Source organism: Phocoena sinus, chromosome X (genome assembly GCF_008692025.1).
Source record: "Phocoena sinus isolate mPhoSin1 chromosome X, mPhoSin1.pri, whole genome shotgun sequence".
NCBI classification, from domain to species: Eukaryota; Metazoa; Chordata; class Mammalia; order Artiodactyla; family Phocoenidae; genus Phocoena; species Phocoena sinus.
This window is the reverse complement of record NC_045784.1, coordinates 40,340,276-40,366,415: the sequence shown is the minus strand read 5'-3', so window position 1 is coordinate 40,366,415 and position 26,140 is coordinate 40,340,276.

Here is a 26,140-nt window from a genome sequence, read left to right as displayed (position 1 = left end):
AAGCTTTTAAGTTTCATTAGGCCCCATTTGTTTATTTTTGTTTTTATTTCCATTTCTCTAGGAGGTGGATCAGAAAGGTTCTTGCTGTGATTTATGTCATAGACTGTTCTGCCTATGTTTTCCACTAAGAGTTTTATACTGTCTAGCCTTACATTCAGGTCTTTAATCCATTTTGAGTTTATTTTTGTGTATGATGTTACGGAGTGTTCTAATTTCATTCTTTTTACATGTAGCTGTCCAGTTTTCCCAGCACCACTTATTGAAGAGGCTGTCTTTTCTCCATTCTACATTCTTGCCTCCTTTATCGAGGATAATGTGATCATATATGTGTGGGTTTATCTCTGGGCTTTCTATCCTGTTCCATGGATCTATATTTCTGTTCTTCTGCCAGTATCATACTGTCTTGATTACCGTAGCTTTGTAGTATAGTCTGAAGACAGGGAGCCTGATTCCTCCAGCTCCATTTTTCATTTCCAAGATTGCTTTGGCTATTCAGGGTCTTTTGTGTTTCCATACAAATTTTGAAATTTTTTGTTTTGGTTCAGTGAAAAATGCCAGTGGTAGTTTGATGGAGATTGCATTGAATCTGTAGATTGCTTTGGGTACTATAGTCATTTTCACAATGTTGATTCTTCCAATCCAAGAAGAACATGGTATATCTCTCCATTTGTATCATCTTTAATTTCTTTCATAAGTGCCTTATAGTTTTCTGCAATACAGGTCTTTTTTCTCCTTAGGTAGGTTTATTCCTAGATATTTTATTCTTTTGTTGCAATGGTAAATGACAGTGTTTTCTTAATTTCTCTTTTAGATTTTTCATCATTAGTCTGTAAGAATGCAAGAGATTTCTGTGCATTCATTTTGTATCCTGCTACTTTACCAAATTCATTGATTAGCTCTAGTAGTTTTCTGGTAGCATCTTTAGGATTCTCTAGGTATAGGATCATGTCATCTGCAAACAGTGACAGTTTTACGTCTTCTTTTACAATGTGGATTCCTCTTATTTCTATTTCTTCTCTGATTACTGTGGCTATAACTTCCAAAACTGTGTTGAATAATAGTGGTGAGAGTGGACAACATTGTCTTGTTCCTGATCTTAGTGGAAATGGTTTCAGTTTTTCACCATTGAGGACCATGTTGGCTGTGGGTTTGTCATATATGGTCTTTATTATGTTGAGGAAAGTTCCCTCTATGCCTACCTTCTGGAGGGTTTTTATCATAAATGGGTGTTGAATTGTGTCAAAAGCTTTCTCTGCATCTATTTAGATTATCATATGGTTTTTCTCCTACAGTTTGTTAATATGGTGTATCACATTGATTGATTTGTGTATATTGAAGAATCCTTGCATTCCTGGGATAAACCCCACTTGATCATGGTGTATGATCCATTTAATGTGCTGTTGGATTCTGTTTGCTAGTATTTTGTTCAGGATTTTTGCATCTATGTTCATGAGTGATATTGGCCTGTAGTTTTCTTTCTTTGTGACATCTTTGTCTGGTATTGGTATGAGGGTGATGGTGGCCTCGTAAAATGAGTTTGGGAGTGTTCCTCCCTCTGCTATATTTTGGAAGAGTTTGAGAACGATAGATGTTATCTCTTCTCTAAACATTTGATAGAATTCACCTGTGAAGCCATCTGTTCCTGGGCTTTTGTTTGTTGAAAGATTTTTAATCATAGTTTCAATTTCAGTGCTTGGGATTGGTCTGTTCATATTTTCTCTTTCTTCCTGGTTCAGTCTCGAAAGCTTGTGCATTTCTAAGAATTTGTCCATTACTTCCAGGTTGTCCATTTTACTGGCATATAGTTGCCTGTAGTAATCGCTCATGATCCTTTGTATTTCTGCAGTGTCAGTTGTTACTTCTCCTTTTTCATTTTTACTTCTATTGATTTGAGTCTTCTCCCTTTCTTTCTTGGTGAGTCTGGCTAATGGTTTATCAGTTTCGTTTATCTTCTCAAAGAACCAGCTTTTAGTTTTATTGATCTTTGCTATTGTTTCCTTCATTTCTTTTTCATTTATTTCTGACCTGACCTTTATGATTTCTTTCCTTCTGCTAACTTTGGGGATTTTTTTGTCTTCTTTCTTTAATTGCTTTAGGTGTAAGTTTAGGTTGTTTATTTGAGATGTTTCTTGTTTCTTAACGTAGGATTGTATTGTTATAAACTTCCCTCTTAGAACTGCTTTTGCTGCATCCCATAGGTTTTGGGTCATCGTATTTTCGTTGCCATTTGTTTCTAGGTAGTTTTTGATTTCCGCTTTGACTTCTTCAATGATATCTTGGTTATTGAGTAGTGTATTGTTCAGCCTCCATGTGTTTGTATTTCTTACAGATTTTTTCCTGTAATTGATATCTAGTCTCATAGCATTGTCAGAAAAGATACCTGATACGATTTCAATATTCTTAAATTTACCAAGGTGTGACTTGTGACCCAAGATATGATCTATCCTGGAGAATATTCCATAAGCACTTGAGAAGAATGTATATTCTGTTGTTTTTGGATGGAATGTCCTATAAATATCAATTAAGTCCATCTTGTTTAATGTATCATTTAAAGCTTGTGTTTCCTTTTTTATTTTCATTTTGGATGATCTGTCCATTGGTGAAAGTGGGGTGTTAAAGTTCCCTACTATGATTGTGTTACTGTCAATTTCCCTTTTTATGGCTGTTAGTATTTGCCTTATGTACTGGGGTGCTCCTGTGTTGGGTGCATAATCCCCTCTCCTCACACACCAGGAAACAAAGAGGCAAGAAAAAGTCTCTTGCCTTTCTGGCAGATCCAGACATTTTCCCAGACTCCCTCCTGGCTAGCTGTGGTGCACTAACCCATTCAGGCTGTGTTCACACAGCCAACCCCAGTCGTCTCCCTGCGCTCTGACTGAAGCCCGAGCCTCAGCTCCCAGCCCCGCCTGCCCCAGCGGGTGAGCAGAAAAGCCTCTCAGGCTGGTGAGTGCCGGCCGGCACCGATCCTCTGTGCGGGAATCTCTCTGCTTTGCCCTCCGCACCCCTGTTGCTATGGTCTCCTCCGTGGCTCCAAAGCTTTCCCCCTCTGCCACCCGCTGTCTCTGCCCGCGAAGGGGCTTCCTAGTGTGTGGAAACCTTTCCTCCTTCACAGCTCCCTCCCACTGGTGCAGGTCCCTTCCCTATCCTTTTGTCTCTGTTTATTCTTTTTTCTTTTGCCGTACCCAGGTACGTGGGGAGTTTCTTGCCTTTGGGGAGGTCTGAGGTCTTCTGACAGCATTCAGTGGGTGTTCTGTAGGAGTTGTTCCATGTGTAGATGTATTTCTGATGTATCTGTGGGGAGGAATGTGATCTCTGCATCTTACTCTTCGGCCATCTTGAAGCTCCCCCCCCACATCTTCTTTACCCATTTGTCTGTTGATGGGCATTTAGGTTGCTTCCGTGACCTGGCTATTGTAAATAGTGCTGCAATGAATATTGGGGTGCATGAGTCTTTTTGAATTATGGTTTTCTCTGGGTATACACCCAGCAGTGTGATTTCTGGGTCATATGATAATTCTATTTTTAGTTTTCTAAGAAACCTCCATACTGTTCTCCATAGTGGCTGTATCAATTTACATTCCCACCAACAGTGTAAGAGGGTTCCCTTTTCTCCACACCCTTTCCAGCATTTATTGTTTGTAGATTTTTTGATGATGGCCATTCTACCCGATGTGAGGTGATACCTCATTGTAGTTTTGATTTGCATTTTTCTAATTATTAGTGATGTGGAGCATCTTTTCATGTGCCTCTTGGCCATCTGTATGTCTTCTTTGTTGGTCACCCTACTTGTAATGCTGCTTCCCTAGGGTAGGATTGTGCGTTTTCTTCTGATTGTGGATCCCAAGTAGGAATCCCTGGTCCAGTTACTATGTCTACATAACCAACCTCTCCAAACATGGTGATGTAAACCAAGAAACATTTTGTTTTGCTCATGGAGTCTATGGATCAGGAATTTGGGCAGAAGACAGTAGAGATAGCTTGGCTTACCTCTGCTCTTCAATTTCTGGAGGCTTCACTGGAAAGATTCAAAGGCTGGGGGTGACTTGGCTATCAGCTGGAACCTCAGCTTGGGTATCATCCAGAACTCCTCTCCATGGCTCTCATGTGATTTCTCTGTATGGGCTCGCTTGAGTTTCCTAAGAACATGATGGCCGATTCCACAAATGAGCAAACCAAGAGACTAAGATGGAAGTGCAGAGCATTTTCATGATCACACCTCCAAAGTCACATAGATTTAGTCTTGTCATTTTGTTTATACATTGGAGAAAAATAATTCAGTTTATTAAATCTTTCATATAACTGCACCCAAGTTTTGCCAAGCTGGGAACTTGGACATTTTCTGTGTAGTGACTTTTTTTTTTTTTTTTTTTTGTGGTACGCGGGCCTCTCACTGTTGTGGCCTCTCCCGTTGCGGAGCACAGGTTCCGGACATGCAGGCTCAGCAGCCATGGCTCACGGGCCCAGCCGCTCCGCGGCATGTGGGATCCTCCCGGACCGGGGCACAAACCCGTGTCCCCTGCATCGGCAGGTGGACTCTCAACCACTGCACCACCAGGGAAGCCCTGTAGTGACTTTTTAATTCTAGTTTTCATAACCTGAATATCAGACTGTTGCTTTCACATGTTGTACGTAGTGTCTCATGACTGGAGTTAGCTTTATTTTATAGTATCTGTACTCCTTGTATTTTTCAAGAGTTATTTTGTAAACAGATGATATATTTCTCCATTGAAAACACAATAAAAAAAAGCACAACCCCCCCCCCAAAAGTCACACAGCATCACTTTCTTCACATTCTATTGGTTGAGGCAGTCAGAAAGTCCATCAGTTTCAAGTAGATGGGACAGAGACTCTACCTCTTAATATGGGAGTGGCACTGGTATAGAAGAGCACGTGGGATGGAAGATATTGTTTAAACCATCTTTAGAAAATGCAGTCTACTGGTGTTACATGAGTAACAGGGTATATCCAGAGGAAGTAAGAGGGAATATGGAGAGCTTCCTGTGCTCAGCATGGCTTCCAGCCTTCCAGAGGGTCCTGGCTAGCTGCCCTGTGCTGCTGTGAAAGAGCTCAGCAATAGTAGTTCTGGGCAGGAGGAGGAGCCTGCAGTTCAAGAGCTCTTAGGCTGGCCCTGGGTACCTGCACTGGGAGGGGGGTACCAGAAGCAAACTATTGTCCTGTAGAGTAAGGTTTTCTAGCCCCCAGGAGCTCTGATCTCTCCCTACCCCATCACCAGATCAATACTTCTGTTACAGACTGAATTTTGCCTCTCGCCCAAATTCCTATGTTGAAGCCTTAACCCCCTATTTGATGATATTTAGAGGTGGGACTTTTGGGACATAATTAGATTATATGAGGTCATAAGGATGGCGACCCCATGAGTGGAATTAGTGCCTTTATAAGAAGAGGAAGAGATATAAAAGAGATACAAAAATGCTCTCTCTCTACATGCATGCATCAAGGAAAGGCAATGTTTGGACACAGTGAGAATACACCCTCTGTAAGCCAGGAAGAGGGCCCTCACCAGAACCCGACCATGCTGGCACTCTGTCCTAGGACTTTCAGCCTCCAGAACTGTGAAAAGACAAAAGTCTGTTATTTCAGCCACCCATTCTATGATATTTTGTTATGGCAGCCTGAGCAGACTAAAACAATTTCTTCTACAGGGCTCGTGCTCAAAGGAGTAAAGTAAAAGCATTTGTGAGTCCCCTCATAACGCGCCTACAGCAGTGTGTATACCAAGAGGTGGTGCCCTCCCTCTGACCTCCAACTCAACATGGGCACCAACCCCTGGGAATGACCCCAGTGACACCAGCTACTGCCCACAGGAAATGCAGGCCTGGTTGTCCAGGCTCCTGGGTGAAGAGACGCCTCCTAGGGTACTTTCTGCCTTGGAGAGGGCAGAGGCTAGGGATCTTCACTCCCCAGAGTGTTCTCCCTGGCCTTCTGTGCCAAAGCCTAGTCTGTGCCTGACTGCTAAACGTTTCTAAGAGCTAGCTCTCATGCCTTTGAATACATATAATTTGCAGGAAGAAGGAAAAGCAATCAGAGGCTGTATTTGAATTAGAAGACATATTTTTAAAGTTTATTGACAGTAAAAGCATCAAAATCCCATTGTGTGAGTGTTGTCAAGTCCAAATTAAGATTCATGAGGGCAATTTTAGAGATGTAAAGTTCTGCTTTTTTAAAAACTTAAATACTCAGGGGACAGCACACATTCTGTGTGACTTTAATTCTTCTGTTAAAGCTGTAAAAAAAGAAGAAGAAAGCTACTTTCTTGCTCTACATTTCAAGTCTGAGTAATGAGGAGAGAGAACAACCCACAGTATGGTATAATAATAGCAAACTAAAAGAAAAGAACACAAAACAGATAAACAGGCTTTATTAATGGCTTCTGGCTAGGCAGAAAGAGTTAAAAGAGTTCCAGTGTGTTCTGCTGATGTCTATTAATTTTCAGACAGAGTTTATAGTTTTATGGTTTTTCCTATAATGAAAAGTAAATCAATGATTGTGTGTGTGCATTTTGTTGTTGTTGTCAAACTGTTTAGGCCCCCTAAAAATGAGCTGTTTGCTCTTCTTTATATTTGATTCAGACTTCTTTAAAATGACTCAATTTTCATAAAAGAATAAATGAGCACCCAATCCTAGAGTGGTTTTGAATCCAATTTAAAGATTATACCAGTTGTAACTGATTTCTCTGTTTCCTAAAATAGGGTTCTAGTGAATCAATAGCATAGTGTGTAGATTAGAAAGAAGGCTATGAATTTTTCTACTCCCAGCATCCATGCCCCTGAAAGGCACATTATAGATTGCCGCATCAAAAGATGGAATCTATTTTTCCACCTGTTGCATCTGGGTTGGCCACATGACTTGCTTTGGCCAATGAGATATTGGCATATGTGACACAAGGAGAGACTTCAAAAGAACTTGTGCATTGGAGCTTGCCATCGCCTGTTTCTCCTGAAAACCTACCTGCCTCTATGTAAACATGTCCTGGCCTGACAACCTCATGACCCAGTCAGCCCTGTTGCCACAGCTACTGCCATCCAAACTCTAGAAACACAGCCACTAGCTGATGGGGAGCCAACTGCAGAGGTACGAGGGACCCCAGCTGAGACCAACAGAAGAACCTGCCCAGCTGAACCCAGACCAAGTTACAGACTTGTGAGCCATGTAAATTGTTGGTGTGTTAAGCCACTCACTATGTTTTGGAGTGGTTTGTTATGCAGCAGTGGTTAACTAACACACATAGACTCTCAAGTTTTTATTCTCTTTAAATTCTAGAAGGTGCACTTCTTAGAGAAGTAACAAAGGGCACATGTATCAAGAAATAGTAGTGTCTGCTTAATCTCCTGATACAAGTAATTGCTATCACTTTTGATTTTTTTAATCATATTTTCCTCTTGTCTCTTCCCATGCTGACACTGCGTTCATAGGGGTTAGGTTAAGCAGAGGGCGTGACTGGCAGTGTTAAAGAAAAAGTTATTCATAACATTTGTTAGAGAACAGTAAGGCAAACTTTATTCAGTACCATTGCTAGAGGTGTAGAGCCCACTGCTATGGGGTTTTGCAGTGGGGGAGAGAGATTGGGCTCAACTCTGAATACAGCAAAAAGGTGGGAATTTATAGTCAAGGAGCAGGGACAGGTTAGTGGCAGGGTGGGGGGTGGGGGAAGAGGGGTAGTCAGAGGATGGAAAATTACTAAGAATCCTCACAGGTCAGGCCAGAGTGATCAGACATCACCTGGGGGATGGTGGGGTATGAGGAACCCTATCAGACATGGAGGGTAATCAGATATGAAGGATGGAGGATTCTGGCTAAACTGACTTAGGATTCTTGCTAAAATTAGACAATGCAGAGATGAACACAGAAGCCCAAAAGTCAAGGCTGAGTTGAGGAGAGGGTTCAGAAGAGCCTGCCTGACTAAAGTTTGGTCAAGGAGAGACTCTTTGTCAGTGGTTAAGGGACAGAACGTGAAAATGGGCACTTTCAGCCTCTGTTTTCCACCCTACACTAGAGGGCACAGAGCCAAATAGCCAAAACTCCCTGCCCTCACAGCCACTGACCCTGAAGTCTTCAAAGACTCCTCTCTGTGCCCACCATCTTCAGAGAGCAGCCTGCACTCCTCAATCTCCTGTGTCTTTTCCTGGGACAAGGGCTCCTTACAGCAGCAGAAGGAGAGCATCCAGGGCCAGCTTCTCTGTGGTTGCACAGGGCCCACATTCAGAAGGCTCCCTGTGCTGAAAAGAGTTAACACAGCAGGCCAACTGCTTATCCTTGGAAAGGCCTGCTAGCAAGGTTGGCTCTTGGCTGGAGTCCTGGAACTTGGATTTTGGAAGGATTCTCACCACTCCCAGAACTGATAAGGGCGGCTCACTGTGCCTAGACTGTTTGTGCAAACATTAAGGTTTATGCTGAACACCTGCTTGCCTTCTGGGAGTCTGGAATTCGGGGATGTGTGAAGCAAGGGGTGCCTATGTGACCAGCCCCCAGTAAAAACCCTGGGCACTGTATCTATAAGGACCACCTGTAGTTGGCAACATTTCACATGTGTTGTCACAAGTCGTTTGTGATTCCACTGGGAGCAAACTCTTGGAAAATTGCCCCTGGTCTCCCCTGGACTTCTCCCCATGCACCTTTTCCCTGGGCTGATTGTGCTTTGTCTCCTTTCGCTGTGATAAATCTTAGTTGTGAGTACAACCATATGCTGAGTGCTGTGCACCCTCCCTGTGAATCATCGAACCTGGGGATGAGCTTGGGGACCCCTGATCCAGCCTCACACTTGGAGATTAATGCTCTGTGGTCACCATCTAGACATTCTTAATAAGTTTACCTTTGCATCGGTGTTTCTTAAGTGAAGTCAGATGGGACAACGGAGCATGCTCCAGAGGCTTAGGGCCTCCCATCTCCCTGGGATGGTTTCCACTGCCCCCCTGCCCCCGGCCACCCAGGATCACTGCTACACCCTGCCCCCAGCAAGGACCTAGGCACAGGCATGCGAACATGCACATGTGCCCTGTGGCGTCTCAAGGTGGGGCAAGGTGGCTGGGGTCCTTGCCAGGGCTAACAGCTCCTCAGCACGTTTAGTGGATGACTCAGGGGGTGTTGGGAGGCCAAGCCTCTCACCCACCACCAATCCAGATACTGAGCAGGTCTAGGCACAGAGGTTGCAGTCCTTTGGGAGTCATTCCTTTTCATCTGCTGTGGATTGTAGCAGTGAGCCCTTTGGAAGGGGAGCTGCCTGGAGAGACTTCACCGCCACACAATATTGCTTGTCAATCTGGCAGCTGGAGGGGGGAGGGAACCCCGAAGCTGGAGAGCCACATGGACCCAGTCTCAAGGCAAAGCCCCAGGGTCCCTGTTCACAGACGCTTCAGGTCTGCATTTAACCCACAAGATGCATGCCGAAGGGAACAGGACTTTAAATAGCAAATAGGGACTTCCCTGATGGTCCAGTGGGTAAGACTCCATGCTCCCAATGCAGGGGACCAGGGTTCAATCCCTGGTCGGAGAACTAGATCCCACATGCATGCCGCTACTAAAGATCCTACATGTCGCAACGAAAAGACCCGGTGCAGCGAAAGTAAATAAGTAAATTTTTTAAAATAGCAAATAAAAGGAACATGACAAGTGTAAAGAGAGACTATGGAAGAGAAGAAAAGGCTTTATATTTTGTACCTTTAATAGTGCATTTTCCCTGCTTTTTGAACAAGATGTCTCATATTTTCATTTTGCATTGGGCCCCACAAATTCTGTAACCCATCCTGACAACAGCTGAATATGTTGAGCTCATGGCACTTTGCCTGAATCATCTTCCTTCATCCTCACAAGTGTCCCCCATGCTTTTGGACTGATATCCTAGAACTGTGTTTTTCAATTTTTTCAACCATGACTCTGAGTAAGAAATATTTTACATCATGACCCATACATATAAATGAATCAAATGTTTCACTAAATAACACTTACTCTTGGGGGATTGATCAAGATGTTGGAGTAGGAGGACGTGGAACTCACCTCCCCCCATGAACACATCAAAAATTCATCAATGTGTGGAACAATTCTCACTGGAAACTAACTGGAAACTGGCAGAAAGAGTCCTGTACAATCAAGGCTTTAAGACACATGTAATCGAGCAGGAAGGGAATAAAAACGATTGAATCAGGACCTGTGTCCCTGGGAGGAGACTCAGAAGAAAAGGGGGATTACACAGGTGGAGATTCCCCACCCTGGAGAGTGAGCGGTTTGAGTCACATATTGGGCATCCCAGTCCTGGGGTCCAACGCAGGGGAGACAAGCCCCTTGGCTAGTTGGAGGGCCACTGAGACTAACAGGAAGGCTGTGGGAAGCCTGGACTCCACTTGTGAGGACCACACAAGTGCTGGCTTGCTCATGAAGCAGGGGAAGAGGGCGGATTGAGGACTGCTCCAGTGACTGCCCAGTTTCCTGTGACTACCCTGGGGCGTGCCCCAGCCTGAGCCAAGCAAACACTCCAGCCCACTTATGTCACCTCCCAGCTCTGCACTGAAGTGAGGGCTGCCACAACCAGGGAGAGAGCTCAGCTATGGGACATTGAAGAGACTCTAACCCAGGACAGTGTCTGAGTGGGACAGGGGTGGCCAGTGCTGGTGCTTACACAGGCAGTACATCAGGATTGTCCTTATCTCTAACAGTGGTGGACTGCCACAGCCCCTCCAGGTCTGTAGTGTGGGTCCACAACAGGGCAATGGAGGCTGGGGGCAGTGATTGGCTGTAAGGGACAAATTCCTAGAAATGTACAATCTCTCCTAAGACTGAAGAAGGAAGAAATAGAAAATATGAACAGACAAATTACCACTAAATATCAGCAAAAACAAACAAACAATAAAACCTCCTGACAAACAAAAGTCCAGGACCAGATGGCTCCACAGGTGACTTCTACCAAACATTTAGAGAAAAGTTAACACCTATCCTTCTCAAATCATTCCCAAAAAATTGCACAGGAGGGAACGTTTCTGAACTCATTCTAGGAGGCCAGCAACACCCTGACACTAAAACTGGACAAAGATATCACAGAAAAAGAAAATTACAAGCCAACATCACTGATGAAAATAGCTTCAAAAGTCCTCAACAAAATATTAGCAAACCAAATTCAACAATACATTAAAAGGGTCATACACCATGATCAAGTGAAATTTATTCCAGGGATGCAATGATGGTTCAGTATCTGCAAGTCAAACAATGTGATACACACATTAACACACTGAAGAATAAAAATCATATGGTCATCTCAATAGATGTAAAAAAAGCTTTTGACAGAATTCAACATCCATTTAAGATCAAAACTCTCAACAAAGTGGGTATAGAGAAAACATACCTCAATGTAATAAAGGCCATATATGACAAGCCCACAGCTGACCTCATACTCAATGGTGAGAAGCTGAAAGCATTTCCTCTAAGATAAGGAGCAAGACAAGGATGCCCACTCTCACCACTTTTATTCAGCATAGTATTGGAAGTTCTAGCCACAGCAATCAGATGAGAAAAAGAAATAAGACATTTGAATCGGAAAAGAAGAAGTAAACTGTCACTATTTGCAGATGACACGATACTATACATAGAAAATCCTAAAGACACGACCAAAAAACTACTAGAACTCAATGAATTTAGTAACGTTGCAAGACACAAAATTAATATGTAGATATCTATTGTGTTTCTATACACCAACAACAAACTATCAGAAATAGAAGTTAAAAATCAATCCCATTCACAATCATCAAAAAGAATAATACCTGGGAAAAAATCTAACTAAGGAGGTAAAAGACCTGTACTTGGAAAACTATAAGACACTGATGAAAGAAATTGAAGATGACACAAACAGATGGGAAGATATACCATGCTCATGGATTGGAAGAATTAATACTGTTACTATGACCATACTACCCAAGGCAATCTACAGATTCAATACAATCCCTATCAAAATACCACTGGCATTTTTCACAGGACTAGAACAAATAATTCTAAAATCTGTATGGAAACACAAAACACCCTGAATAGCCAAAGTAATCATGGGAAAAAATAACAAAGTTGGAGGTATCATGCTCCCTGGTTTCAAACTATACTACAAAGCTACAGTAATCAAAACAGTAGAGTACTGGCACAAAAACAGACACATAGATCGATGGAACAGAATAGAGAACCCAGAATTGAACCCAAACTTACATGGGCAATTAAACTACAACAAAAGAAGCAAAAATATACAGTGGGGGAAAGACAGTCTTTTCAATAAATAGTAGAACAGCTGCATGAAGCAAACTGGACTACTTTTTCACACAATATACAAAAATAAGCTCAAAATGGATTAAATACTTAAATGTAACACCTGAAACCCTAAAAATTCTAGAAGGAAACATAGACATATGCTTTGGTCTTAGCAATATTTTTTTTTGAATATGTCTCCTCAGGCAATGGAAGCAAAAGCAAAAATAAACAAATGGGACTACATCAAACTAAAAAGCTTTTACACAGTGAAGGAAACTATCAACAAAATGAAAATGCTGCCTACGGAATGGGAGGAGATATTTTCAAATGACATATCCAATAAGGGTTACTATCAAAAAATATACAAAGAACTCACACAACTCAACATCAAAAAAGCAACCTGATTTTTAAAAATGGACAGAGGGTCTGAATAGACAGTTTTCCAAAGAAGACATAGAGATGGCCAACAGACACATGAACGATACTCAACATCACTAATTATCAGGAAAATGCAAATCAAAACCACAATGACATATCACCTCACACCTGTCAGAACAGCTTGTATCAAAAATACAAGAAATATGGGCTTCCCTGGTGGTGCAGTGGTTGAGAGTCCGCCTGCCGATACAGGGGACACGGGTTCGTGCCCCGGTCCGGAAGGATCCCACATGCCGCAGAGCGGCTAGGCCCGTGAGCCATGGCTACTGAGCCTGCGTGTCCAGAGCCTGTGCTCCACAACGGGAGAGGCCACAACAGTGAGAGGCCCGCGTATGGCAAAAAAAAGAAAAAGAAAAAAAAAATACAAGAAATAACAAGTGTTGGCAAGGATGTGGAGAAAAGAAAAGCCCTTGTTCACTGTTGGTGGGAATGTAAATTGGTGCAGCCACTATGGAAAACAGTATGGACGTTTTTCAAAAAATTAAAGTAAAACTACCATATGATCCAACAATTCCACTTCTTGGTATTTCTCTGAAGAAAGGGAAAACATTATTTTGAAAAGATATATGCATCCCTATGTTCATTACAGCATTATTTACAGTAGCCAAGATATGGAAGCAACCTAAATGTCCATCAATAGATGAATGGATAAAGAAGTTGTGTATATATACAACTGAATATTACTCAGCCATAAAAAATAATGAATCTTGTCATTTGTGACAACATGGATGGCCCTCAAGGGCATTGTGCTAAGTGAAATAAGTCAGACATAGAAAGACAAATACTGTCTGATTTCACTTATATGTGGAATCTAGAAACAAAACAAATGAACAAACATAACCAAACAGAAACAGAATCATAGATATAGAGAACAAACAGGTGTTTGCCAGAGGACAGGAGTAAAATAAGTGAGGGAGATTAAGAGGTACAAACTTTCAGTTACAAAATAACTGTTCATTGAAATGAACAATGTGGGAAATATAGTCAATAATTATGTAATATCTTTGTGTGGTGACAGATGACAACTAGACTTATCATGGTGAACATTTTGAAATGTGTAGAAATATCGAATCAGTATATGTGTACCAGGAACTAACATAGTGTTGTAGGTCAATTATACTTCAAAAACAAACTCATAGAAAAAGAAATTAGATTTGTGGCTATCAGAGGCAGAAGGCAGTGGGGAGAGGGAATTAGAGGGAGGTAGTCAAAAGGTACAAACTTCCAGTAATAAGACAAATAAGTACTAGGGATGTCATGTACAACATGATAAAGGTAATTAACAGTGTGGTATGTTATATAGGAAAGTTGTTAAGAGAGGAAATCCTAAGAGTTCTCATCACAAGGAAAAAAGTTTTTTTTCTCTATTTCTTTAAACTTGTATGTATATGAGATGATGGATGTCCACTAAACCTATTGTGGTAACCATTTCATGACGTATGTAAGTCAAATCATTATGTTGCACATCAAAAAAAAAAACAAAAACAAAGCTACCACATGAAATGCCACATCTCCCTTCTCTCATGTCGTAGAATCTTTTTGCCAGTTTTAATGCCTGTGACTAACAGAAGTGCCGCAGGGTACAAAGATTTTTCCAGCTATAGTATTGGCTAAATCTACAGATGATAATAAGCCACTTTGGGAGCATGTACTTGTGATCATTAGCCAGGGGACACCCACACAGTTTGTGTATCTGTTAGTTCAGGCCTATGAGGAGCTGGTTGGGGGAGCCCAATTCACCCCAACTCTTTCTCTTTCAACAAACAGTCAAAGCACAGAACTCAGATTTGCTCCTCCACAACAAAAAGCTGCCTCTTTTGACTGTTTCACAAGAAAGGAAAGGAAACTGCAGTTTGAAAATGGTTTGGGAATGAGAAGACTTCTGAAGAAAAGCACTGAGGGCCCATCCTAGCCTGCTGGTCTGCTGTTAAGGATCATATTTCAACCATCCTTGGCAACTGTGCAAAGAGTTTGCCTGTTGGCTCTCATCTCTTTGCTGAGCAAAAGACCTTGCAAATAGAAGACACTAACTGATTGATCTCATGCAGACCACAGAAGCCTTTTCCAAGAGAAGACAGTAAGGAAACGCAATTAAAAAGAAACCGGAAGGATTGTCCCCAGTCCCAGGTCCTCAGGGGCCATTGAAGTTTGTCCCACTGGTTGGAACATAACTGCTGTGGCTCATCTGATTTCACATTTTGTCTGGTGCAAGTCATCTGGTTTCGATCACAAGACAGGCAGAGTAAGCAACTACAGCTGGATTGACACAAACCCTCAACCACTCCTGGAAAACTAAGCCAAATATACTTTATGACAACATCAATAATACCATGTCCCACTAGGAAAGAAAACATAGCCCAGGCCTCAATTCCCCATCCAGAGCTTTCCATACTATAAGAGGAATCAGGCAACCTAAGACTTTCACAGGAAGACTGGTTAGGTAGAGATCATCTTAGCATTTCTGAGGGGATGTGAGGAACACTAGCTTGTGAAAGTTTCTGCTAGAAAGTGTTCCTTGTTCAAAAACTTGTAGGAAACATTGCGTACTATTCCCTTCTCTTGGAATTTCATAGAACATTTTGACATTTTAAGAGCTCTAAAAAGCCCTGCAGTTAAACACAACAGCAGCAAAACCACATTTATACAACCAGAGAAGCCTTTATTCTTGTAAAACCTATGAGCATTCTTACAGATTTGTTTTCTCATGGAACACAATTCAAGAAACACCAAGGCTCATCCACATGTAGCTTCCCACTCAGCAGCTCCATTCTTTTTTTTATAATTTATTTTATTGAAGTATAGTTGATTTACAATGTTGTATTAATTTCTGCCATACAGCAAAGTGATTATATATACATTCTTTTTCATAATGTTTTTTCATAGGATATTGAATATAGTTCCCTGTGCTGCACCGTAGTACCTTGCTGTTTATCCATTCTATATATAATAGTTTGCATCTGCTAATCCCAAACTCCCAGACAATCCCTCCCCCACCCCCCTCCCCCTTGGCAACCACAAGTCTATTCTCTATGTATCTGATTCTGTTTCTGTTTTGTAGATAAGTTCACTTGTGTCATATTTTAGATTCCACATATCATACGGTATTTGTCTTTCTCTTTCTGACTTACTTCACTTAATATGATAATCTCTGGTCCATCCATGTTGCTGCAAATGGCATTATTTTGTTCTTTTTTTATGGAACAGCTCAATTCTTGATGCTGAGTCAATCTGAAGGACAATACTCTCAGAAGAGCAAGGTGGCCCCAGGCCCATTTGAGCCTGATGTTGACATCAGCCCCAAGGCAGAGCAGTGAAAGTCCTTCCCTTGGGAGGAGCAGCCTGGTGTATGTAGGGCGGTGCTCACTAGACTGAACCCAGACCCCTGGGTTTAAGTCTAGATCAGAAACTTCAGAAGAAGCCCTAAAAATATTATATGCCCCACCCCGTATATACTATAATTCAAAATAAACTCAAATTGTAAAATAAATATAAGGAAGCATAACAGAATTCTGAATGCTTCCATAATAACAACTTCAATATTTGAAATAAATTCTTGCCAAAAAATTAATACTCCTGCTCTGCCATTGCCCTAAATACTAGTCCTGCCAGCATTCCTACCCCAGGATCTGCCATCGTTGACCCCAAGCTCATCAATTGACCTCTTTTGGCCCCAGTTAAAATGGCATACGAGGTTAAACTAGTCTAGATAATTGCTACAATTACTTCCAGCTCTAAAGTTCTGTGATTCTTCCTAATGTATTAACTAGCCCCAACATTGGAGGATGAAAGTGTTTCCCAAAGTAATTCCCTAGGTGCCTATGGTAGGACACACTGCTGGCTTCTCACCTTGGTGGAAACTGTGGATGTTCAGCCCACCTGCCCTTGATACTTCCTTCATTCCCATCCTGACTGATGGCTTCCAACTTCAAACAGTGCAACACTTTGACTGAGATCTTCCTCTGACTATTGACAGCCTATGTGGGGCAGGCTGGAACTACCATGGAATTAATATCCCCTAGAGCAGCCTTCAACCAATGGCGGATGAGCGTTGGTCTGTAATACCCCAGCTCCCTGCCCCTCAGTTGGAATAACTCCAATGTGTGTGCTCTCCACTATCTCCCAGAATTCCCCAGTAGGACTGAATCCCAGTTGTCCACAGTGGTAGCTGGCTTGGCAATGTACTCTTTCTTGGCTTCTTTCATTTCCCTCTCTTAGCTCCCTCCTCCCCTACCAGTATTTCCTGAGATCGCCTCTCAATCCTCAAATCCTTGTTTCAGAGTTCGTTTCTGGGGAACCCAAACCAAGACACTACTAGCCAGCATTCATTTCCCTACTTTTTTCCTCCCTAACCACAACTTGTTTTGGTTTAGCTGTCCACCCTGCAAGAAAATGTACTCCTACATGGTAATCTCAGTCCTCTTCACAGTGATGGGGTAGGATTTTATCCAATTCTAGCCAATGAGATCTGAAGAGAGACTTCTGGGAAACAGTTTCTTGCTCCAAGAAAAGAGATGTCTCCTATTCTTCTACTAGGAGTTGACATGTCTGGATGTGAGGCCCCAAAGTGCAGCCACCAATTTATGAACAGGGGAGCCAGGCTGGAGGGAAAACGGACTGACTTAACATGCAAAGTGGAGAGATGGCAAGATCCTGTCTCTTTCATTATTATTATTTTTTTTTTTTTTTGGCTGCATGGCATGGCTTGTGGATCTTGGTTCCCTGACCAGGGATTGAACCCGTGCCCTCGGCAGTGAAAGCACGGAGTCCTAACCACTGAAGATCCTGTCTCTTTGAAGACGTATTTGAGCTGCTGGAGCCCACTAAATCTCTGGACTTCATACATGAGATAATAGATTTTGTAGTATTTAGACAAATATTAGTAGGAATATTCTGTTATTTGCAGTTACAGATATCCTATCTGATATACCTTCCAAGATTTCAGGAATAAAACCAAAATGTTTGTTTTGAAACTTTGCCACTTGAGAAATTAAATCCTGCATAATTTTTAGCAGATGTCTTAATAATAGGGACTGGTTCAATTAATTACGGCACATATTATACATCCATGAAAAATTCCGCTTTAGGAAAAATAATGACACAGAAATTTATTTCAGTGTATTTTTAAGTTAAAAAGCAAGTATGGGGCTTCCCTTGTGGCGCAGTGGTTGAGAATCCACCTGCTGATGCAGGGGACACAGTTTCGTGCCCTGGTCCGGGAAGATCCCACATGCCGCGGAGTGGCTGGGCCCGTAAGCCATGGCTGCTGAGCCTGCGTGTCCGGAGCCTGTGCTCCGCAACGGGAGAGGCCACAGCAGTGAGAGGCCCGCGTACCAAAAAAAAAAAAAAAAAAAAAGCAAGTATGGTGTAAATGCATTAAAAAAATTACAGTTCATACCCAGAACCATTAATGTTCACTTTAATTTTTTTCATCTACCAAGTTTTCTATTAAGAAGTTGTACTGCTTTTATTATTTAAAAAATAAAAGGACACAATATTTGAAAAAGTAACATAGGCTCCTTCAAGTGTTCCTTCTCTTTCCTCTCTGCCAGGGGAGGAACCAAATGTCCAGCATCAAAGGACACACTGAGGGGCAGAAAGTGTCCAGAGCTCTGCAGCAGCCTAAGTTTCAAAAGGTCAGCTTCATGAGGTGTTCAGGGCAGAGCTTTCACAGAAGCCATAAAAGATAACCATTTCTTTTGCTACTCAAGGGTTATGGGCAATGTAAGAAGGCGCCCGATAGCCTGATGGACATATCTACATTTGCCTTCCTGCTTGAGCCACTGACCATTGGGATAACAGAAGATGCAAAAAAACTAGTCTCCTGGTTTCAGGAGAGGTGTCAGGGTTTGAGGACCATCTTCTAGGAGCTAATTTACTGGAGAGGAGGTAGGGTTTTTTTCTTCTGGTTTTGTTTGTTTGTTTGTTTGGGGTTTTTTTTTAGCAAGATGGAAGAAAAATATCCAAAAGCGAAGCCAGAATAAGAAAGCAGAGAGGAGGGACCTTCAAGACGGTGGAAGAGTAAGACATGGAGATCACCTTCCGCCCCACAAATACATCAGAAATACATCTACACGTGGAACAGCTCCTACAGAACACCTACTGAACGCTGGCAGAAGACTTCAGACCTCCCAAAAGGCAAGAAACCCCCCACATACCTGGGTAGGGCAAAAGAAAAATGAATAAACAGAGGCAAAAGAATAGGCACGGGACCTGCACCAGTGGGAGGGAGCCGTGAAGGAGGAAAGGATTCCACACACTAGGAAGCACCTTCGCGGGCGGAGACTGCAGGTGGCGGAGGGGGGAAGCTTCGGAGCCGCAGAGGAGAGCGCAGCCACAGGGGTGCGGAGGGCAAAGCGGAGAGATTCCCGCACAGAGGATCGGTGCCGACCAGCACTCACCAGCCCGAGAGGCTTGTCTGCTCACCCGCTGGGGCGGGCGTGGCTGGGAGCTGAGGCTCGGGCTTCTGTCGGAGCGCCGGAAGAGGACTGGGGTTGGCGGCGTGAACACAGCCTGCAGGGGTTAGTGCACCACAGCTAGCCAGGAGGGAGTCCAGGGAAAAGTCTGGACCTGCCTAAGAGGCAAGAGACCATTGTTTCCGGGTGCCCGAGGAGAGGGGATTCAAAGCGCCACCTAAACGAGCTCCAGAGACGGGCGCAAGCCACGGCTATTAGCGCGGACCCCAGAGACAGGCAGGAGACGCTAAGGCTGCTGCTGCCTCCACCAAGAAGCCTGTGTGCAAGCACAGGTCACTATCCACACCTACCCTGCCGGGAGCCTGTGCAGCCCACCACTGCCAGGTTCCCGGGATCTAGGGACAACTCCCCCGGGAGAATGCACGGCGCGCCTCACGCTGGTGCAACATCATGCCGACCTCTGCCGCCGCAGGCTCGCCCCGCACTCCGTGCCGCTCCCTCCCCCCGGCCTGAGTGAGCCAGAGCCCCCGAAGCAGCGGCTCCTTTAACCCCCGTCCTCTCTGAGCAAAGAACAGACGCCCTCCGGCGACCTACACGCAGAGGCGGGTCCAAATCCAAAGCTGAACCCCAGGAGCTGTGAGAACAAAGAAGAGAAAGGGAAATCTCTCCCAGCAGCCTCAGGAGCAGCGGATTAAATCTCCACAATCAACTTGATGTACCCTGCATCTCTGGAATACCTGAATAGACAACAAATCATCCCAAAATTGAGGTGGTGGACTTTGGGAGCAATGATATATATGTTTTTTTCCTTTTTCTCTTTTTGTGAGTGTGTATGTGTATGCTTCTTTTGTGATTTTGTCTGTATAGCTTTGCTTTTACCATTTGTCCCAGGATCCTCTCTGTCCGTTTTTTTTGTTTTGTTTTGTTTTGCTTTGGCCAGTTTTCTTTTGAATAGTTTTTAACACTTGTTTACATTGGTGGATTTGTCTTTTGGTTTGGTTGCTCTCTTCTTTTTTTCCTTTTCTTATTATTTTTTATTTTTAATAATTATTTTTTATTTTAATAACTTTATTTTATTTATTTTCTTTCTTTCTTTCTTTGTTCCTCCCTTTTCTTCTGAGCCGTGTGGCTGACAGGGTCTTGGTGCTCCGGCCAGGTGTGAAGCCTGTGCCTCTGAGGTGGGAGAGCTGAGATCAGGACATTGGTCCACCAGAGACCTCCCAGCTCCACATAATATCAAACAGTGAAAGCTGTCCCAGAGATTTCCATCTCAATGCTAAGACCCAGCTGCCCTCAACAACCAGCAAGCTACAGTGCTGGACACCCTATGCCAAACAACTAGCAAGACAGGAACACAACCCCACCCATTAGCAGAGAGGCTGCCTAAAATCATAATAAGGCCACAGACCCCCCCAAAACACACCACCAGACATGGACCAGTCCACCAGAAAGCCAAGATCCAGACTTATACACCAGAACACAGGCACTAGTCCCCTCCACCAGGAAACCTACACAACACACTGAACCAACCTTACCACTGGGGACACACACCAAAAACAACAGGAACTACGAGCCTACAGCCTGCAAAAAGGAGACTGCAAACACAGTAAGGTAAGCAAAATGAGAAGACAGAAAAACACACAGCAAGTGAAGGAGCAAGGTAAAAAACCAACAGACCAAACAAATGAAGAGGAAATAGGCAGTCTACCTGAAAAAGAATTCAGAGTAATGATAGTAAAGATGATCCAAAATCTTGGAAATAGAATGGAGAAATTACAAGAAATCTTTAACAAGGACCTAGAAGAAATAAACAGCAAACAAACAATGATGAACAACACAATAAATGAAATTAAAAATTCATTAGAAGGAATCAATAGCAGAATAACTGAGGCAGAAGAACGGATAAGTGCCCTAGAAAAAAATATAGTGGAAATAACTACTGCAGAGCAGAATAAAGAAAAAAGAATGAGAACAATTGAGTACAGTCTCAGAGACCTCTGGGACAATATTAAACACATCAACATTCAAATTATAGGGATCCCAGAAGAAGAAGAGAAAAAGAAAGGGACTGAGAAAATATTTGAAGAGATTATAGTTGGAAAGTTCCCTAATATGGGAAAGGAAATAGTTAATCAAGTCCAGGAAGCACAGAGAGTCCCATACAGGATATATCCAAGGAGAAACATGCCAAGACACATATTAATCAAACTATCAAAAATTAAATACAAAGAAAAAATATTAAAAGCAGCAAGGGAAAAACAACAAATAACATACAAGGGAATCTCCATAAGGTTAACAGCTGATCTTTCAGCAGAAACTCTGCAAGCCAGAAGGGAGTGGCAGGACATATTTAAAGTGATGAAAGGGAAAAACCTGCAACCAAGATGACTCTACCCAGCAAGGATCTCATTAAGATTTGACAGAGAAATTAAAACATTTACAGACAAGCAAAAGCTGAGAGAATTCGGCACCACCAATCCAGCTTTACAACAAATGCTAAAGGAACTTCTCTAGTCAGGAAACACAAGAGAAGGAAAAGACATAGAAAAACAAGCCCAAAACAATTAAGAAAATGGTAAAAGGAACATACATATTGGCAATTAATTTATATTTAAATGGATTAAATGCTCCATTCAAAAAACATAGACTGGCTGAATGGATCCAAAAACAAGAGCCGTATATATGCTGTCTACAAGAGACCCACTTCAGACCTAGGGACACATACACACTGAAAATAAGGGGATGGAAAAAGATATTCCATGCAAATGGAAATCAAAAGAAAGCTGGAGTAGCAATTCTCATATCAGACAAAATAGACCTTAAAACAAAGACTATTACAAGGGACAAAGAAGGATACTACATAATAATCAAGGGATCAATCCAAGAAGAAGATATAAAAATTATAAATATTTATGCACCCAACATAGGAGCGCCTCAATATATAAGGCAAATGCTAACAGCCATAAAAGGAGAAATAGACAGTAACAAAATCATAGTAGGGGACGTAACACCCCAGTTGCACCAATGGACAGATCATCCAAAATGAAAATAAATAAGGAAACACAAGCTGTAAATGATACATTAAACAAGATGGACTTAATTGATATTTATAGGACATTCCATCCAAAAACAACAGAATATTCTTTCTTCTCAAGTGCTCATGGAACATTCTTCAGGATAGATCATATCTTGGGTCACAAATCAAGCCTTGGAAAATTTAAGAAAATTGAAATTGCATCAAGTATCTTTTCCAACGACACCACTATGAGACTAGATATGAATTACAGGAAAAAGTCTGTAAAAATACAAATACATGGAGGCTAAATATACACTGCTTAATAACCACGAGATCACTGAAGAAATCAAAGAGGAAATCAAAAAATACCTAGAAACAAATGACAATGAAAACACAACAACCCAAAACCTATGGGAAGCTACAAAAGCAGTTCTAAGAGGGAAGTTTATAGCAATAAAATCCTACCTCAAGAAAGAAGAAACATCTCAAATAAACAACCTAACCTTACACCTAAAGCAATTAGAGAAAGAGGAATAAGAAACCCCCAAAGTTAGCAGAGGAAAGAAATCATAAAATCAGAACAGAAATAAATGAAAAAGAAATGAAGGAAACAATAGCAAAGATCAATAAAACTAAAAGCTGGTTCTTTGAGAAGATAAGCAATATTGATAAACCATTAGACAGACTCATCAAGAAAAAAAAGGAGAAGACCCAAATCAATAGAATTAGAAATGGAAAAGGAGAAGTAGCAACTGACACTGCACAAATTCAAAGGATCATGAGAGATTACTACAAGCAACTATATGCCAATAAAATGGACAACCTGGAAATAATGAACAAATTCTTAGAAAAGCACAACCTTCGGAGACTGAACCAGGAAGAAATAGAAAATATAAACAGAGCAATCCCAAGCACTGAAATTGAAACTGTGATTAAAAATCTTCCAACAAACAAAAGCCCAGGACCAGATGGCTTCACAGGCAAATTCTATCAAACATTTAGAGAAGAGCTAATGCCTATCCTTCTCAAACTCTTCCAAAATTTAGCAGAGGGAGGAACACTCCCAAACTCATTCTACAAGGCCACCATCACCCTCATACCAAAACCAGACAAAGATGTCACAAAGAAAGAAAACTACAGGCCAATATCACTGATGAACATAGATGCAAAATCATCAAAAAAATACTAGTGAACAGAATCCAACAGCCCATTAAAAGGATCATACACCATGATGAAGTGGGGTTTATCCCAGGAATGCAAGGATTCTTCAATATACGCAAATCAATCAATGTGATACACCATATTAAAAAATTGAGGGAGAAAAACCATATGATCATCTCAATAGATGCAGAAAAAGCTTTCAACAAAATTCAACACCCAATTATGATAAAAACCCTGCAGAAAGTAGGCATAGAGGGAACTTTCCTCAACATATTAAAGGCCATATATGACAAACCCACAGCCAACACAGTCCTCAATGGTGGAAAACTGACACCATTTCCACTAAGATCAGGAGCAAGACAAGGTTGCCCACTCTCACCACTATTATTCAACATAGTTTTGGAAGTTTTAGCCACAGCAATCAGAGAAGAAATAGAAATAAGAGGAATCCAAATTGGAAAAGAAGACGCAAAACTGTCACTCTTTGCAGATGACATGATGCTATCCCTAGAGAATCCTAAAGACACTAATAGAAAACTACTAGAACTAATCAATGAATTTGGTAAAGTAGCAGGATACAAAATAATGCACAGCAATGTCTTGCATTCCTATACACTAATGATGAAAAATCTGAAAGAGAAATTATCAAAACACTGCCATTTACCATTGCAACAAAAAGAATAAAATACCTAGGAATAAACCTACCTAAGGAGACAAAAGACTTGTATGCAGAAAAGTATAAGACACTGATGAAAGAAATTAAAGATGATACCAACAGATGGAGAAATATACCATGGTCTTGGATTGGAAGAATCAACATTGTGAAAATGACTATAATACCCAAAGCAATCTACAGATTCCCTATCAAACTACCACTGGCATTTTTCACAGAACTAGAAAAAAAAGTTGCACAATTTGTGTGGAGACACAAAAGACCCTGAATAGCCAAAGCAATCCTGAGAAAGAAAAACGGAGCTGGAGGAATCAGGCTCCCAGACTTCAGACTATACTACAAAGCTACAGTAATCAAGACAGTATGGTACTGGCACAAAAACAGGAATATAGATCTATGGAACAGGATAGAAAGCCCAGAGATAAACCCACACACATATGATCACCTTATTTCTGATAAAGGAGGCAAGAATATACAAGGGAGAAAAGAGGCCCTCTTCGATATGTGGTGCTGGGAAATCTGGACTGCTACATGTAAAAAGAATGATATTAGAACACTCCCTAACACCATACACAAAAATAAACTCAAAATGGATTAACGACCTTAATGTAAGTCAGACACTATTAACCTCTTAGAGGAAAGCATAGACAGAACACTCTATGACATACATCACAGCAAGATCCTTTTTGACCCACCTCCTAGAGAAAGGGAAGTAAAAACAAAAATAAACAAATGGGACCTAATGAAACTTAAAAGCTTTTGCACAGCAAAGGAAACCATAAACAAGACGAACAGACAACCGTCAGAATGGGAGAAAATAGTTGCAAATGAAGCAACGGACAAAGGATTAATCTCCAAAATTTACAAGCAGCTCATGCAGCTCAATAACAAAAAAACAAACAACCCAATCCAAAAATGGGCAGAAGACCTAAATAGACACTTCTCCAAAGAAGGTATACCAATTGCCAACAAACACATGAAAGGATGCTCGACATCACTAATCATTACAGAAATGCAAATCAAAGCTACAATGAGGTATCACCTCACACCAGTCAGAACGGCCGTCATCAAAAAAATCTACAAACAATAAATACTAGAGAGGGTGTGGAGAAAAGGGAACCCTCTTGCACTGCTGGTGGGAATGTAAATGGATTCAGCCACTATGGAGCACAGTATGCAGGTTCCTTAAAAAACTAAAAATAAAGCTACCATACGACTCAGCAATCCCACTACTGAGCATATACCCTGAGAAAACCATAATTCAAAAAGAGTCATGTACCAATATGTTCATTGAAGTTCTATTTACAGTAGCCAGGACATGGAAGCAACCTAAGTGTCCATCCACAGATGAATGGATAAAGAAGATGTGGCACATATACACAATGGAACATTATTCAGCCACAAAAAGAAATGAAATTGAGTTATTTGTAGTGAGGTGGATGGATCTAGGGTCTGTCATACAGCGTGAAGTAAGTCAGAAAGTGAAAAACAAATATTGTATGCTAACAGATATATGTGGAATCTAAAAAAAAAAGAAAAAAATGGTTCTGAAGAACCTAGGGGCAGGACAGGAATAAAGACTCAGACGTAAAGAATGGAGTTGAGGACACAGGGAGGGGGAAGCGTAAGCTGGGACGAAGTGTGAGAGTAGCATGGACATATATACACTACCAAATGTAAAATAGATAGCTAGTGGGAAGCAGCCGCATAGCACAGGGAGATCAGCTCTGTGCTTTGTGACCACCTAGAGGGGTGGGATAGCGAGGGTGGGAGGGAGGTGCAAGAGGGAGAAGATATGGGGATATAGGTATATATATAGCTGATTCACTTTGTTATATAGCAGAAACTAACACACCATTGTAAAGCAATTATACTCCTAAAGATGTTAAAAAAAAAAAAAACAAAGAAAGAAAGAAAGCAGAGAAAAATCAAACCCAGCATCACAAGGGTGTTGGTGAATAGAGAAAAATGACACAGGATTATGGAGGAAGAGAAACAGTACCAAGAAGCCCAATGGCTGGCAACCTCTCCTAGGTGAGTCCTGGACATCTGAAGTTGCTGGCACTTCATGACAACATACAGATCTTCACAGGCACGAGCAATTCATGCATTGGTCCCTGATGAGCAGAGCAAAGAGGGCACAGGTTAGTCCCATGTGACTGCTTCAGAAGGATGCCGTGTTCCTTGGGTATGTTGCCAAAATAT